Source organism: Patella vulgata, chromosome 3 (assembly GCF_932274485.2).
Source record: "Patella vulgata chromosome 3, xgPatVulg1.2, whole genome shotgun sequence".
NCBI lineage: Eukaryota > Metazoa > Mollusca > Gastropoda > Patellidae > Patella > Patella vulgata.
The window spans coordinates 28,637,010-28,653,617 of NC_065881.2; the positions used below are offsets into that span (position 1 = coordinate 28,637,010).

The following is a 16,608-nucleotide window of genomic DNA, read 5'->3' on the forward strand; positions in this document are numbered from 1 at the left end:
CCACATTTTCGAGAGATGGATAGAGAACAAGCTAAAAATAAAGTGATTTTTCGTACAATCAGGGGCCATAATTCAGGAAGTAAAGGTCAGATATGAGCGAATATCGAAAGGAACCGAGATCTTTGGGTTATAAACTTACATTTCAAGTTTCAACAAAATCAGAGAAAAATTGTGACCTCTATAGGGTCCACAACGTTGATATACCATATTTTTACGCAATTTGAGAAAGAAGGGTGGCCATTTTGTCTGTCAGTTTTGGGCCGATTTTCACGAAATTCGAACTCAGCCGTCCTTAGGGTCTATCGGTGATATAATAATACGTTTTTTTAAATCGGATAAAAATTATGACCTCTATAGGGTCCCAGGGTATGAAATAAGCCTCTTATATGGTAACCTCAAAATAGGTTACGCTAATCTGCATCAAATTTGAACTGGTAACCTATAGGTTACGATGCCATATTTGTTATGAGCCGACCCTCGAATTAGCCTAGGGGGATTTGGGGCCAATTAAAAGATTAGCCAGCTACCCCTAAGCTTATTAAATCAGCAGGGCCCATATCCCTAAGCGAATTAGTGGATTATTGTTAATCCTAAAACTCTCTACAAAATTGCAAATAACTAAATAAAAAAATTTTTTATACAAAAATGTACAGATTGTCGTGTTCTTTCCAATGATATAAAATTCAATTGTACAAACTAACAATTACCGGTATATTACTATAAATAATATTGAAAAGTCAGTTCCACTAAAATTATGACTTTTCTCTGTCATAATAAACGTGAACATGTATCTCCTAAGATTTTACTTTTAAAAAAAGAACAGTGTTCAAAGTAAATATAAATATATAACTTTTAGAAAGAAATATCGCCCCAAATGACCGTCACTTCATCGCTATGTGACATTTCTGCCTTTGTTGGATATATGGTGGGAATTGTCGTCTTCTTTGCTTCATAGCATCGAAAATAAAAATATATAGTTGAAATCTTCGGCAATGTAATATTCCTCTATGTAGCTTGTATTAAATCCTAAAAGTTTTGATTCAATTTAGCTTTCCAAACTCTAGAATTATTATCCGTAAGTTTTGTGGTATCGTCTGTCTGGAAACGTATCCAAGATATGGCGGCCGACACGCTTGATCTCGGCTGCTTCGCATCATTCATAACGTCCCCCAAAAATAACAAATAGTTGATTTCTTCGACATTATCATGTTCTACGATATGCCTGGCAGTAAATCATAAAAAATCTGATTCCATTTCACTTTCCATGTCATAAAATTATTAGCCGTGAGTGACAACGTGAAAATATTGGAATAATGCCAAAGTCATTGACACGGTGTGAATTTTCACCTCTGACCTATTACGTAAATACCGGAAGATCCATTGTTGAAAAGTATGTTTTTTATTTGATAATTTGCGAATATAACATTCCTTTTCATTGGGTGTTTTATTTTTATTACTCAATCACCATTAATTTAAGAAATAAAAACAATAGAAATCAGTTGATTGATCTGGCGCTTTCGTTCGCTAAAGAGGCAAATGAGTATGTCGTTGCCAGGTATGATGGGTCCGCGAGTTGATTTGCTACCGACAAAATGACAGGTGCGAACTTAAAGATCTTTCAGGCATTTATTTATAATTGTAAAATGTTTTAATGTAGTAGTGGAGGGAATATTTTAACTGAAACCTTTAGTTTATAAATTATAGCTCGGTGGTCGAGAACGGAAGTCCGTTCGCGTGTTTCCAGGTCATGGTAACCGATGCGTAACCTGAACGACCGTTCGCGTGTTATTTCGTACCCTGGGGTCCACAAGCAAAAACGCGATTTTACGTACAATCAGGGGCCATAATTCAGGAAGTTACGTTCCGATATGCGCGAATATCGAAAGGAACCGAGATTTTTGGGTTATAATCATACATTAAACTAAATCGGATAAAAATTGTGACCTCTACAGTGTTCACAAGCTAAAAACGTGATTTTTCATACAATCAGGGGCCATAATCCATGAAGTTACAGTACGATACATGCCAATATCGAAAGGAACTGAGATCTTAGGGTGATAAACCTATATTTCAAGTTTCATTGAAATCGGATAAAAATTGTGACCTGTAGACTGTTCACAAACAATTGTGGACGGACGGACGGACAGGGACGACGACAATATACGTCCACATGAAAATGTGGGCATATAAAAAACACAAAGATAGGTTGCCAGGCAACAAAACATAGGCCCACAGTAGCTAAATCGTCCTGGCAGTCAACAAGACACATCCCCGGTGAGTTGCCGGCAGGGTATAAAAAAAAGTACACAGTTATTGAACATTATCTAGGCATCAAAATTATCAAAAGATAGGTTGCCAGGCAACGAAACATACGCCCATAGTGGCTAAATCATCCGAGCGGTCGACAAGGGGAGTCGCATATTTATTTCTTTGTAGGTAATTGGGGGCCTTTACAAGACAGTTCCATACAGATTAGATTATAATTTTTGCCGTTCACAAGGTTCTACAAATTGAAACAAGGGTCTCAACTCTGGAAGTAATCTACAGAAATTGTTAAAATTTGACAGGCTTTTTCGTTTCACAAATTTAAATGATGCATATAAATTTCATACATATCGGATGATAACTTTCATCAATCAGGCATTAACAAGGTTGAACAAAGTTAAACAAGGGCAATAACTCTAGAAGTAATAAACGGAAATTGCTGAAATCTAATAGGATTCTTCTCTTTACTAATTTAAATGACGCGTGTAAATTTCATACAGATCGGCAGATAACTTTTGATGTTAGAGAATTCAGAAAGTTCAATAAAGTGAAACAAGGTCCATAACTCTAGACGTAATAAACGGAGGCAGACCACCATTAATTTCCCCATTGACTTCAATGTTAATTCTGGCCTCTTTGCCCACCTCCAACTTTTCCCCAAATTTTCGTTGGGCTGAATGCTTTTCACTACAGACAGAGGAACAAATGGTCATGTCTTTGCACTAAAATTTGTATGAGGTTGACCACCAAAATTTTGAGATACACAAACTTGAAGAAGCATACTAAAAACATGCAACTAGTTGCCATACATATCGCCGTAGCTAACCTGATAACCCTCTTATCCTTCCGCCTCAAAATCATGAATATTTACCAAAACCTGGCAGAAAATGTTAATTCAAACCCTCTTCGTCCATTCTAGACCAAAAAATCAACACAAATGGGCATGCAAAAGGGGAGAAAAGAGAGAGAGAGAGAATTGCTATAAATAGACGAACTACAATTCGTGGGTACCGAGATGATGAAATTTAATGGTGGTCTGCCTCCTATATGGTTTTATAAGTTCATATATCATCAAAATTCTTTTCTTTATAGCTTCACATTTATTTTTGCAACATTATTATAATACAGAATCAGAAAAAAATAATTACTGCAGAAATGGTGACCCTTTAAAGTTATGTAGTGTTTTGTATACCGGATTGCAGCTCAGGTCCATGGGCCTTTTGTTCTAGAATTGAAGATTCTTTCTTAATTTTGTCGAAATGTGAGTTCTGCGAAAAGATTTAAAGAGTTTCAGACAAGTCACATCAAAAATATTCAAAATATTGGAATATTTTTCAAAAATTGACTTTCTTTTACCTTTTTCTACAAAATGGTCCATTTTTGACACTTTGTATGCCACAAATCCCACTTGTGTCCACATTAGTAATATTGTTGATGGAATATGGCTAAAAGCCATGTTCTTCTATCCCTGGCTTATATACATACATATAAGCACAGTTTGTTATAAGAAGTATGAATTATTTATCAAAATATGGATTGATAAATGTAAAATAAATGCTGTATTTAGGTGACAACCAGCCACTCTAATAAAAGGGTCGCAAAGCACTATTTTTTTTTAAAAAATGGGAATATTTCAGTTTATAAAATACTTTAACAATCAGAGGTATCCTTGAAATTACATAGTGTAAATATTATGTGGAAGCAAGTTGTTTTAATCTTTACATCAATGTCCTGACAAAATGAGATGGAAAAAGGGAGTTCTGACATAATTCAAAGCATAAGAGGGGTATGAAAAGGCTATTAATTAATATTTTATTGCCCTGTAAGTGCCACATTTTCAAAGATCACCACAAATAATAGATTTACATTCAAAATGTAAAACATTAAGCTGCAAAAAACACATCTACAACATATCCATTTTGGGGTGTGGACTCATTTGGAAGAAATGTCATAGGATTACATGTTTGACCATAAACAAAAAGTCTTAGAAATCCTTGAAATCTTATATGTAACTATTTGTTTGTGTCAAATAAAATGCTCGGTTACAATTCAAGCACAAAATCAGATTACTGCTAATTTGGAGTCAACAAATGTTCAATTGAATATCCAAATATCATCTTCAAGAAAAGGGGTGGGGTGGGGAGGGTGAGCCAGTCTAAATGAAATGAAGACAGAGAAATTTCCCTGCAAACACATAGATTTTACTTTCTCGAGAAGGGAAATGCAACAATTTCAGGTTTTGAAAGATTAAAATTGTGTTAAGCCTGAGGAAAACAGCAGCAAAATGCAGTTCACTCATGTTTTGAAAATTCTAACACACCTAAGCAGAACATAATTAGACTAAATTTCTTAATTTTTAAATTTTTGACAAACACATGAATACTTTTTCAATATCTGACAAACACATGGATCCTTGCCAAGTTATTTAACAATGAAAATAAAGACATGCAAGACATTTTGGTTCATTTTACAACAGATGAATAATTAAAATTTTGACAGCAATATTGGGGGTAATCTGAAGAATTTCAGACAATTTATCATGATTTTTAGGCAAAATTGAGTGAAATTATGATACTTTCTTCCTGTCTAACAATTATAAAGCAGAAAAAGTAAAAATCATACATTAAAATATTTTCCACTAATTTTGAAAAGTAAATAAACACTGAAAATCACAAAATTTTGACTAAAATCAAAATTTCCCCTCCCAAATTTGTCAAATATTTTTGAAATTTTACCATTTCACATTTTTTACTATCAAAATGCCATATATCACATTTTCTGACAATTTGGAGATCATATCATCAAATTTAGGCCTTTCATCCACTGTCAGGTTGTTTTCATATAGGAGGCAGACCACCATTAATTTCCCCATTGACTTCAATGTTAATTCTGGCCTCTTTGCCCACCTCCAACTTTTCCCCAAATTTTCGTTGGGCTGAATGCTTTTCACTACAGACAGAGGAACAAATGGTCATGTCTTTGCACTAAAATTTGTATGAGGTTGACCACCAAAATTTTGAGATACACAAACTTGAAGAAGCATACTAAAAACATGTAACTAGTTGCCGTACATATCGCCGTAGCTAACCTGATAACCCTCTTATCCTTCCGCCTCAAAATCATGAATATTTACCAAAACCTGGCGAGAGAGAGAGAGAAATGGGGTTTAACGTCCACTCGACACAAACTAGGTCATTTCGGGACTAACATATGGTTCAATTTTATTTCCATAATTCGCTTGCGCGTAGGGATCTTTAGCTGTGGGAGGAAACTGGAGGACCCGGAGAAAACCCACGTGGTTGGACAGGCGACCCTACTCCTTGTCACGTACAACCGGGGATTCGAAACCACGCCAGCCAAAACCTGGCAGAAAATGTTAATTCAAACCCTCTTCGTCCATTCTAGACCAAAAAATCAACACAAATGGGCATGCAAAAGGGGAGAAAAGAGAGAGAGAGAGAGAATTGCTATAAATAGACGAACTACAATTCGTGGGTACCGAGATGATGAAATTTAATGGTGGTCTGCCTCCAAACAGAAATTGCTGAAATTCAATAAGCTTCTTCATTTCACTTATTTAAATAATGCATATAAATTTCCGAAAGATCGGATGTTAACTTTTGGTGTAAGAGCGTTCACAAGGTTCAATAAAGTGAAACAAGGGCCATAACTCTAGACGTAATACACAGAAATTGCTGAAATTCGATAGGCTTCTTCGTTTCACTAATTTAAATAATGCATATAAATTTCAGAAAGATAGGATGATAACCTTTGGGGTTAGAGCGTTCACAAGGTTAAACAAAGTGAAACAAGGGCCATAAGTCTAGACGTTATAAACGGAAATTATTGAAATTAAATAGGCTTCTTCATCTCACTAATGTAAACAACATATATCAATTTTAAAACAATTGGATGATAACTTTTGGCGTTAGAGCGTTCACAAGAAATTGTGGACGACGTACGGACGTACGTACGGACGGGGGCGACGGCAATATACGTCCACATTTCTATGTGGGCGTATCAAAATGAAAATCGCCTATAGGTTTTTTTTTCCATGGTGAGCCATTAACTATTTTCTTAAATTTTTACAAGGCTAGTACATGAAACACATTGTTATTTTTGTCGCATTTGAGAGACATAAAGTTTTCAGAGCAAACCATGTTAAATGATCAATTTTTTTCAACTGTAGTTATATTAGGTCATTTATACGACCATTTCTTTCAACAATTCTGTTGTCATTTCCAAAGATAGGTTGCTAGGCAACAAAACATACGCCCACAGCAGCTAAATCGTCCGAGCAGTCGACAAAGGTTGTCGCATATTTATTCTTTTGTAGGTAATTAGGGGAATTTAATAGACAATTTCATACAGATGACATTATAATTTTCGTCGTTTGAGGGTTCACAAGGTTCTAAAAACTAAAACAAGGGCCGTAACTCTGGAAGTAATCTACAGAAATTGTTGAAATTGGACAGGCTTTTTCGTTTTACTAATTCAAATAATGCATATAAATTTCATACAGATCGGATGATAACTTTTCTCCTTCGAACGTTCACAATTCAAAAAAAGAAAAACAAGGGCCATAACTCTAGAAGTAATTGACGGAAATTGCTGACATTCAATAAGCTTCTTCATTTCTCTAATTTAAATGATGCATATGAATTTCATATAGATTAAGTGATAACTTTTGTCGTTCAAGCGTTCACAAGATTCAACAAAGTTAAACAAGGGCCATAGCCCATAACTCTAGATGTAATTAAAGGAAATTTGCTGAAACTCAATAGGCTTGTTCGTTTTTCTAATTTAAACGGTACATATAAATTTCATACAGATCGGATAATAACTTTTGTCGTTAGAGCATTGTCTACGCTGAGAAGGAGATGCAGTTCCATCAGCGGAATGAAGTCGATCACCAGCGTCTGGTCCGAAAGGTGATCAACTTCAATCTGGTGATTTAACTGCATCTCCTTCTCCGCGTAGTCAACTGTCGGTAGGATCACCTAGATGCAATGCAGTATTCTCTTGATAACAACGTCTGGCGCACTTGTTTCGGCAACAAGCTGGATGGTGGTTACAAACAAGCGGTAAAGTCTTTCGAAAGTTCATATAATAGGCTAGGAATTCCAGTGTCGAGGAAACCTCGATACCGGACTTTCCCAGAACAGAATGCGACAGCGGTGGTTAAGTGGTTAAGATGCTTGCTTGCTAGCCTGGAGTTTGATTGCTGCATTGTCCGAGAACGTTTATCAGGATTTTCCAACGTGGTTTCCCCTTGTCAGTGGTGCAGGACAGAGGACCTGACAAGGGCAGCTGTCTAGTCGTTCCATGGGACGAAAAACCGAGGTCCAGTGTATACATTGCCTTGCACGTAAAGGATCAGTTGGAATTCGACATAAGAGGAGGCCAAAGTGCCGCTCTCTGGGCAAAATATCCCTCATAGCACACTGTATGGCGTATGCCCATCTCAATTTTCCCAATCAGAGCAGAACAGTAGGACATTAAACCCATTTTCATTTCATTTATTCCGATTGCGACAAAAATATTGAGAGTGTTTCATGTGCTAGCCTTGTAAAAATTAAAAAAAATAGTTATTGCCTCACCATGGAAAAAGCCCTCTTTAGGTGATTTTCATTTTTTGATATTTTTGATGCCAAATGGGTGTACTTTCCCTGAATAATGTTCAATACCCGTGTACTTTTTTTTATACCCAGCTGAAAACTCATCGGGGATGTGAAGACTTGTCGCATATTTTTACTTTTTTCGGTAATGAAACATTTATAATACACTAAAATCTGATTAAGAGTAACAACTCATGGAGTAATTATCAGAAAACCATTAGAATTTGTTTGGTTTTTAAAAAATTCTGCCCCATGCTAACGTTTAGCATACGAAACTTTTAATATCATGGATTTAGCTGTTCAAGTCATAAAAATTCATTGAAAATCAATATACTTGTTCGTCTCAAGATCTTAAACACTGTGTATAAATTTAAAGTCAATCTGAAGTCAATCGGATGATAACTTTAGCCTCTAGAGCGTCACAAGATTTTCCACAGTGATCAAGGGCCATAACTCTGGCAGTAATTATCGAAAATCGTTGAAAATCAATAGGTATCTTCGTCTTGTGACCTTAAACACTGTGTATAAATCTAAAGTCAATTCGATATTAACTTTGAACTCTAGAGCATCCACAAGATTTTTTGAAGTGATCAAGGACCATAACTCTGGCAGTAATTATCGAAAATCATTGAAAATCAATAGGCTTCTTCGTCTCAAGACCTTAAACACTGTATAAATTTAAAGTCAATCGGATATTAACTTTAGCCTCTAGAGCGTCCACAAGATTTTTTTGAAGTGATCAAGGGCAATAACTCTGGCAGTAATTATCAAACATGCACCAAAATCAATAGTTGCCACCCTTAGGCTATAAGGAATACATATGCCAAGTTCCAAGCTGATCCATTCACAATTGCGACCTGTATACAATAAAAATAAAAATTGAGCGTGGCTCTGCCCCTGGGGGTCGGGACATGCACCAAAATCAACAGTTGCCGTCCTTAGGCTATAAGGAATATTTATGCCAAGTTCCAAGACGATCCATTAAGAATTGTGACCTGTAGGCAATACACAGATACACAAAGAAAACATGTTTATGGCTCTGTAAGTAAAATATTGCAAAAGCCTTATGGAACCGTGTGAAGAACAAAACACCTGAACGAATGCAGGTATCGCCTTGAATTTTTCAGGGCACCTAGGTACCAACGTGAAAAGTTCCTCACTGGAATTTGGTAGTCATGGTACCTTTGGTTCCAGCGTGGCGCATGCACAGAGCTGCCGACAACCAGTATCGCAGCGCAATTTGCGATACATATTTTGTCCGTTGCTAATCAAAAATTAAAATCTAACGTTTTTGATTCGCAGTAACTGCGAATCATTAATATGCCTGTCATTTTGGATATTGACACAAAGATTTATCCACATTTCTCAACACTTTCAACGTGTATAAAATATCAAATAAATTTTATAAACAAAACGGAATTCTCCGTGTGACATTTTCTTCTCGAACTACCCAGACTCAATTCATGATACTATATAATACAGGGACATAACTCTATGAATCGGGACTATTAAACCGGAAATAGGGAATCAAGTAGTACCACTCACGTTGCGAGACATGTCAATTTCGAGTAATTATATCAGTATTCAATTTGAAAAAAAATAAATTCAGTGTATCCCCCACGTATTGTAAATAAAATATAAAAAATAAATACGTGTAAACGTATTGTAAAGTGAGAAATCAAAGTAAGAATTCCCGTAAACTATTATTGTTTATATCGCGTGCGTCTAGTTAATCGAGATTATTCGTAAAATACCGCGTGCTTCCGATTGAACAAAAATAATAACACACGATAAAAAGCAGACGAAATTGTTTTCTAACGAAAAAATAAGAAGCCACTGCCAAGAATTGGCTTCAGACATAAGGCCTAACAAAAGTCTACGTTCATTCAGAAATGTTCACAGCTAGCTGTGGAAGTACTAAAATTCTAAAAAATCTTAAGAATGAAATCTAATCATTTGCTATCAATTAAAATTAAAATAATCTTGTTATTTAGGTGTTTTATGTTGATTTGAAACTGAAAAACTGCTAATCAATTTTTAAATTTGCTAATCAAATTTGGCAAAATTGGACTTTTTGATTAGCAGTGCTGCTAATCATCTGTGAAAAATTACCGACAGCCCTGCGCATGCACGAATTCAAAAGAAATTACGGTCGATTTGGGGATTTTAGGTATATTTCGGAGTGGTTTGGTATGTGATGGTGGATCGGGGACCCGGATGGATCTAATAATACAATATTATAATAACGATGAAGAATGAGCAAATTTTCGCGACCGGGTTTGATTTGCTCTGCCCAGGCAACGTTCCGGTGGTCCAATTGCCTTCAAATTTGCACAGAATATACCTTGGGATTCTGAAAACGTTGAATATAAATTTGAAACCCACCCCCCACCCATCAAAGTTTTTTTTTCTTACAAAATTGCGTATTTTATCAAATTTTTATTGTTCTTGATATCTGAGCATTTTCTTCTTTTAATATGTGATAAATATCATCGCGGCGCAGCCAACCGCTAGAAATTCCCGAGATTTGGACTACCGGAAGGATGCCTCAGCAGTCAAAAAAGGTCAAAATTGGCGATTTCGGTTTTTTAGTGTCGATACATCGTTGCGGTCATTTTAAAAAATTGTCTTTTAAGGATAATGTGTATAGTACTAATACCTACCACATACGGAAGAGGCGATAAAATCTCTTTGCATTTGCAATTTCAAAATTTATTAAAACCAATATTAAATTCGGAAAATCGTTTTTTTGCTAAAACTCTTTTTTTTTTTAATGAGATCAAAATGGGCGTAAAGCACAGATTCCGGGAAGGTAATGGGCGTATTGTGTCCAAATTTCATGGTTTTCGGACAATCGGTGCCGGTGTCGCGGCGAAATTCCACTTTTTTCCCCTTATGGAAGCCGTAAATTGACTTTGAAAAAAAAAACGAACGGCAGGTGACCTTGAGCCGTGCCAAGAACAAACGACTTGAACGAATGCAGGTATCACCTTGAAATTTTCAGGGTACCTAGGTACCAACGTGAAAAGTTCCTCGCCGGAATTTGGTACTCATGGTACCTTTGGTTCCAGCGTAGCGCATGCGCGAAGTCAAAACCAGCTAAACTGGAAAACAACCTTGTCGGCACGGAAAACATCAAAGGCGAAATTCGAATTTTTGAAATATTAAAATACCAAACATTCGACCATGAGCCAGGCTATCCTGAAATGTATTAATTTCGATAATAGAAGACAGATTCTTTAAGCCACGACGAATTGTGTATGTTTTCAAGCCCATTAATGTGGATATTTCACTATTTTTCATATTCAATTCAAAATGGTGACCATCATTTGGCCTAAATCAAAATTCTGCTCTGAAGGTTTTTTAGGCATTCCTTTAAGGATTCAGAAAATATAACTCCCATGTCTGTAAGTAAAATATGGCAAAAGCAAAGTGATTTTTCACGTTTCAAGATGGTGGCACTTCCGGAATGGGCTACAAACTCCATTTTCTGTAAACGAATCAGACGTGTCGTAGCTAGTACAGAAAAAACATTTCAAGGCAATCTGACCTATATTTCGTCAATTTTTTTGAAAAGTTTGATCCTTATCTTCATCAAGTGGAGATAATTTAGAAAATTTCTAATGACATCTTTCAAGTCGCATCAGGAAGATCTACTTACATACTAAATTTCATGAAAATTGTGCAACTATTAAAGAAGTTGTCAAGTTGGTTTCAACTTCCGGTTCGAAATCACAGCTACGAATTTTCGAAATTCGAAAATCCGAAATAGCAGATTTGAAGTAATTGTCTCAATGTACTCAATGAAAAAAAGATTTAGTAAATAGGTCAAATAGTCACAAAGTTACAGCATTGTAGGTCAAATGCATTCGTTCGTAAAATTCGGTGATTTCGGATTCGTAAAACGTTTTGAAAATATATTTAATCAACAGCCACCACCCATTTTTGGGGGGATAGGTAAAAGTTTCAGAAAGATCCTATGGTTAGATTCTGAGAAATCCAATTTGTGGACAAAACACACAAAAAAAAAATAATAATAATAATATTAATCTTAACAGAAACAATAAGCTTTCATATGAAAGCTTAATAACAAACAAAGAAACATTTAAGCATCCAAATCTACCAATACTGTCTAAAACTATGCATATTATAATCAATAATGTATTGGATGTTATAATTGTAATAGACAGCAACAACCATAAATGGAGAGATAAAAATTAAAAAAGGAAAAAAATATCAGAAAAAGTTTGTGTTGTTCTATCGGTCGTTTTTATAGCTACGGGTTCAATTTACCCTTGCAAACTCGTTTTTCATCATTCAAGCATATGCTGTATTGAAAATCAAATATTACAATACAAAAATACTAAATTAAACTAAACAATATGAGCGCTGTTTCAAAAAATGCCCATTAACTAAGTCAAATAAATAGCATTTTTTCGGATCATTGCGAGTGCTGTTTCAAAAAATGCCCATTAACTAAGTCAAATAAATAGCATTTTTTCGGATCATGCGATAGTTAACATTTTTTACATTTCTGCCTACATAAAGTATATCTTAATCAGAAAATCAATGATTCCTTTGGAAAATCAAAGTGTGGGTATACATAATTCGTGAAATATAAAAATAATATAAATATCCCCAAGAAAAAGTTCCCAAATCATTTAATTGGTTAACATCAAATAGGTCAATGTCAAAGTATATGAGTAAAATAGTGTAAGATACTTTATACCCTGGTGCTGTAGATATTACATCTAAATAATAAGCTTATTATTACATTATGTAATATTTGAATCAATTTTTTTTATTATATTAAATTGTTATTAAATTTGTTTATTTCTATGTTTAATTTGATTAGTTTTTCTTATTCTCTTATTCAATTTGAATTGAAAATCTCATAGAACCTTATTCCAAGTTTTTACATTCTAAATATAGAGCAGGGCCCTGTTTCTCGAAATCTAAACTAAAGATAAAATCCAAATTTTAGCAGATACTTCAATTTTGATTGGCTAAGCACTTCAATTTTGATTGGCTAAGCACTAAAATCAATCTGGTATTATCCAATCAAATTACTTAAATTTGGATTTTATCTTAGTTAAAATTTCGTGAAACAGGTCCCAGTGTAATATGACACTTTTTAAATACAATACACCATCTGAATAGATAATAATTGGGCTACAATTTATTGTCTTTGAGAAGTTGATGACAGGATTCTCTTCAACAAACCTTTGAGATCAGATTCCCAAACTTGAAGAAATCTGGCTGATTTCTAGTTAGTCCCAGGACTGTATTATATTGTTGTGTCGAATTTGGCTGTCCCGACAGGGATGTGGATAGATATGTCTTATGAAGTAACAACAATGTGCACTTTTTGTTGTATAATAATAATAATAGTATGTTCAGCTATACTTTTCGTTTAAAGAATGTATGTTTTATCTCCTATAGCCAAGACTAAAATCAGTGTAATTTAAAAGATAGGTTGCCAGGCAACAAAATATACGCCCACAGCAGCTATATAGTCTGGGCAGACAACAAGAGTTGTCGCATATTTTTACTTTTTTCGGTAATGAAACATTTATAATACATTAAAATCTGATTAAGAGTAACAACTCATTAAGTAATTATCAGAAAACCTAGGAATTTGTTTGGTTTTTATAAAGTTCTGCCCCATGCTAACGTTTAGTATACAAAACTTTTAACATCATGGATTTAGCTGTTCAAGTCATAAAGATTCATTGAAAATCAATATACTTGTTCGTCTCAAGACCTTGTGTATCATTCTGAAGTCAATCGGATATTAACTTTGACCTCTAGAGCGTCCACAAGATTTTTCAAAGTGATCAAGGGCCATAACTCTGGCAGCAATTATCCGAAATCGTTGAAAATCAATAGGATTCTTCATCTCATGGCCTCAAAAACTGTGTATAAATCTAAAGTCAATCAGATTGTGGACGCTGGACCGCCAGACGGACCAACGGATGGGGGCAACAACAATGCTGAACGTATTATTTTCCAGCACAGAATAGTGGCCCTTGGATACAAAAGACCTAATAAACTATATTACTCACAATACACTATTTCACAGTCAATACCCCTTTAAATCGTACACTCACGTGTTATCATGTTAACAAAAATTTCAATTTTATCACTTTCTTGCCCAATCGCGGTTACACCTACAGACAAAACGATAAAAGTTGGGGACAGCTATTATCTCTCTATTGCTACTCTGATCTATGTAGTACAGTAGCCGAGGCTAAGATTTTCGAGTTGCTTTCCCTTTTTCATGTAGTTTGAGATTTTCGCGTCCTTGCTACGACGTGGTTTGAGTCCGCCATTTTTTTTTAATCTTGAAAATGACCCTTCATGTCTTTACACGAGTAATGCGAACACTCGTTGAACTGACAGTGTTTACCGGGAAATGATATCGATATGTAAAGGTTTTATTTACACCATCATACACACAATTATGTCATATTCCGTTTAGTAATTAAACACTTCACCGTTTTAAATATGTAAACATTGTGTACCTTCGTGTTTGAATGTAAAACATCCTTGAACTTCTGCTATTATCAATGAGCAAAATGTTAATTTTAATTACAAATTTTTATATTTTGAATTTAAACAACTGCGGAATAAGATTAATTCATATCTGATTACAAATGAGGTGTAATTTACTTGATTTGATAATATTAAAAAATAAATTATTCACAAACTTATTGTCATAATCGGCACTTCTGTTGGGCGGGAATTCGACACAAAAAGGTAAATAAAGATCCCCTTAATACTTTTTGCCTAAAACTATCACAATTATCCATAAATCAGGTGTTAAATCATAATATTATAGACTATTGCCCATCATTTGCAAGAACTGTCACATCTTTTAATATCAACATTATTCACATGGAGCGTTCTATAAATTGATGGAAACAGAACTGTCATAATCTAAGCTATCATGGCTGCCGTTGTCAAGTGTTGGTAAATGTTAACAAAAAGGCTTGTTTCTAAATTTTGGATAGATTATTATTCATTTATGTTAGAATAATAAGCATTTTCAGGGTTTGGTTAAGAATTTGTAACCTAAATATAATTTTTGTATGGCAAATTCTTTTCTATGGAGTACCATTTGCAACACATCATATGTTCCAATCAAACATTCAGCTGGACATTTCCACATTCAGTTTTGGACTATTAGTGTACAATTTAACAAAGATTAAACACTGTGATAAGTGTGAATAAATATTGAATAAAATGTATTACAAAATGTTTTAATTGTCAAATGGGCACAAAAACGGACCCAAATTTTCTAGAGTAAAATTTTGCGTAGAATACAATGCCGAGCGGTAATCAGTCTGCCGTTGGGGCGTTTTCGATATATTTGGGGTTAAAGGTCAAATGGGTTCATTTGCACTAAAAGTGAATGCGCAGTCATTCTTGTATCATGAAAATGAGCTGAAAATGAGCTGAAAATGATCAAAAGTAAACTTGCTAAATTGACCTTTGTTCTTTGTCACCCCAGAGGACAAAAGGTCACATTTTCCGTTTTAGCACTAAGAAGATTTAAAGGGGAAGACCAACGATTTTCAATAAGGTTTCCATAAATAATAGATATATATTTAGAAATAATCCCTCCTATAACATATGCAAAAAATAATTTGCAAGCGAGAAATTAATTTTTATTAATACCGGAAGTGACGTAGTTGGTTCGACACGCTCACTGGTCACTATAGTAAACATACAAATTTGGAGCAAGTTTAGCGCTGTATTTTGTGATTGTTTCGCCGTTTGGCAGAAAATCTGATGAAAGGTAATCTTTATTAGGATATTAAGAACAAGAACTTACGGTGTTTTGAAGGTATAATATACAACGCGTTTCTGTAAATTAAGTTTCTAAACTGGACACTGTGACACAATTTAAGCCACATGGCTAATTGTTTACATCACGTGATAGCTGGCACGTGACAGATATTAACCGTAAACAAATTGGCGACCTATTCGGCTAGCTACCTATTCGACCAATCCAGCTGGCAACCTGTTCGTTGGCAACCTATTCAGAATGAGAGCGCACCCCTTTAATATGATTGTGCCAACTTTTACTAATAATATTTCGAAAGCTTATTTAATCAGCTTTCGGAATATATTTAGTTGGATGTCCAGAATTTTGTAAGATAATGCGAAATTACATCTCTATTCTGAGCTAAAGGAATGGATAAATGATAATATATTCTACTTTCATTTGATAGACGTTACGTTGGATTTTATTGGTTGATAAAAATAGATGAGTTTGGGCGACTGTTCAATTTATTCTGAATAGGTTGCCAACGAACAGGTTGCCAGCTGGATCGGTCGAATAGGTCGCTAGCCGAATAGGTCGCCAATTTGTGTTCGGTTAATATCTGTCATGTGCCAGCTATCACGTGATGTACAGCGTCCACATGATTTTTTGAAGTGATCAAGGGCCATAACTCAGGCAGTAATTATCGGAAATAGCTGAAAATCAATAGGCTTCTTCATCTCATGACCTTAAACACTGTGTATAAATTTAAAGTCAATCGGATATTAACTTTGGCCTCTATAGCGTCCACAAGATTTTTCAAAGTGATCAAGGGCCATAACTCTGGCAGTAATTATCGGAAATTGCTAAAAATCAATAGGATTCTTCCTCACATGACCTTAAACACTGTGTATGAATTCAAAGTCAATTGGATATTAACTTTGACCTCTAGAGCGT

General features: G+C 34.9%; 1 protein-coding gene across 1 annotated transcript in view; it reads right to left on the reverse strand.

The window, feature by feature from the left end:
- The window catches only part of LOC130012155 (AFG3-like protein 2), a 291,436-nt gene that overhangs the window by 217,734 nt on the left and 57,094 nt on the right, over positions 1-16,608 (reverse strand). The window lies entirely within an intron of this gene.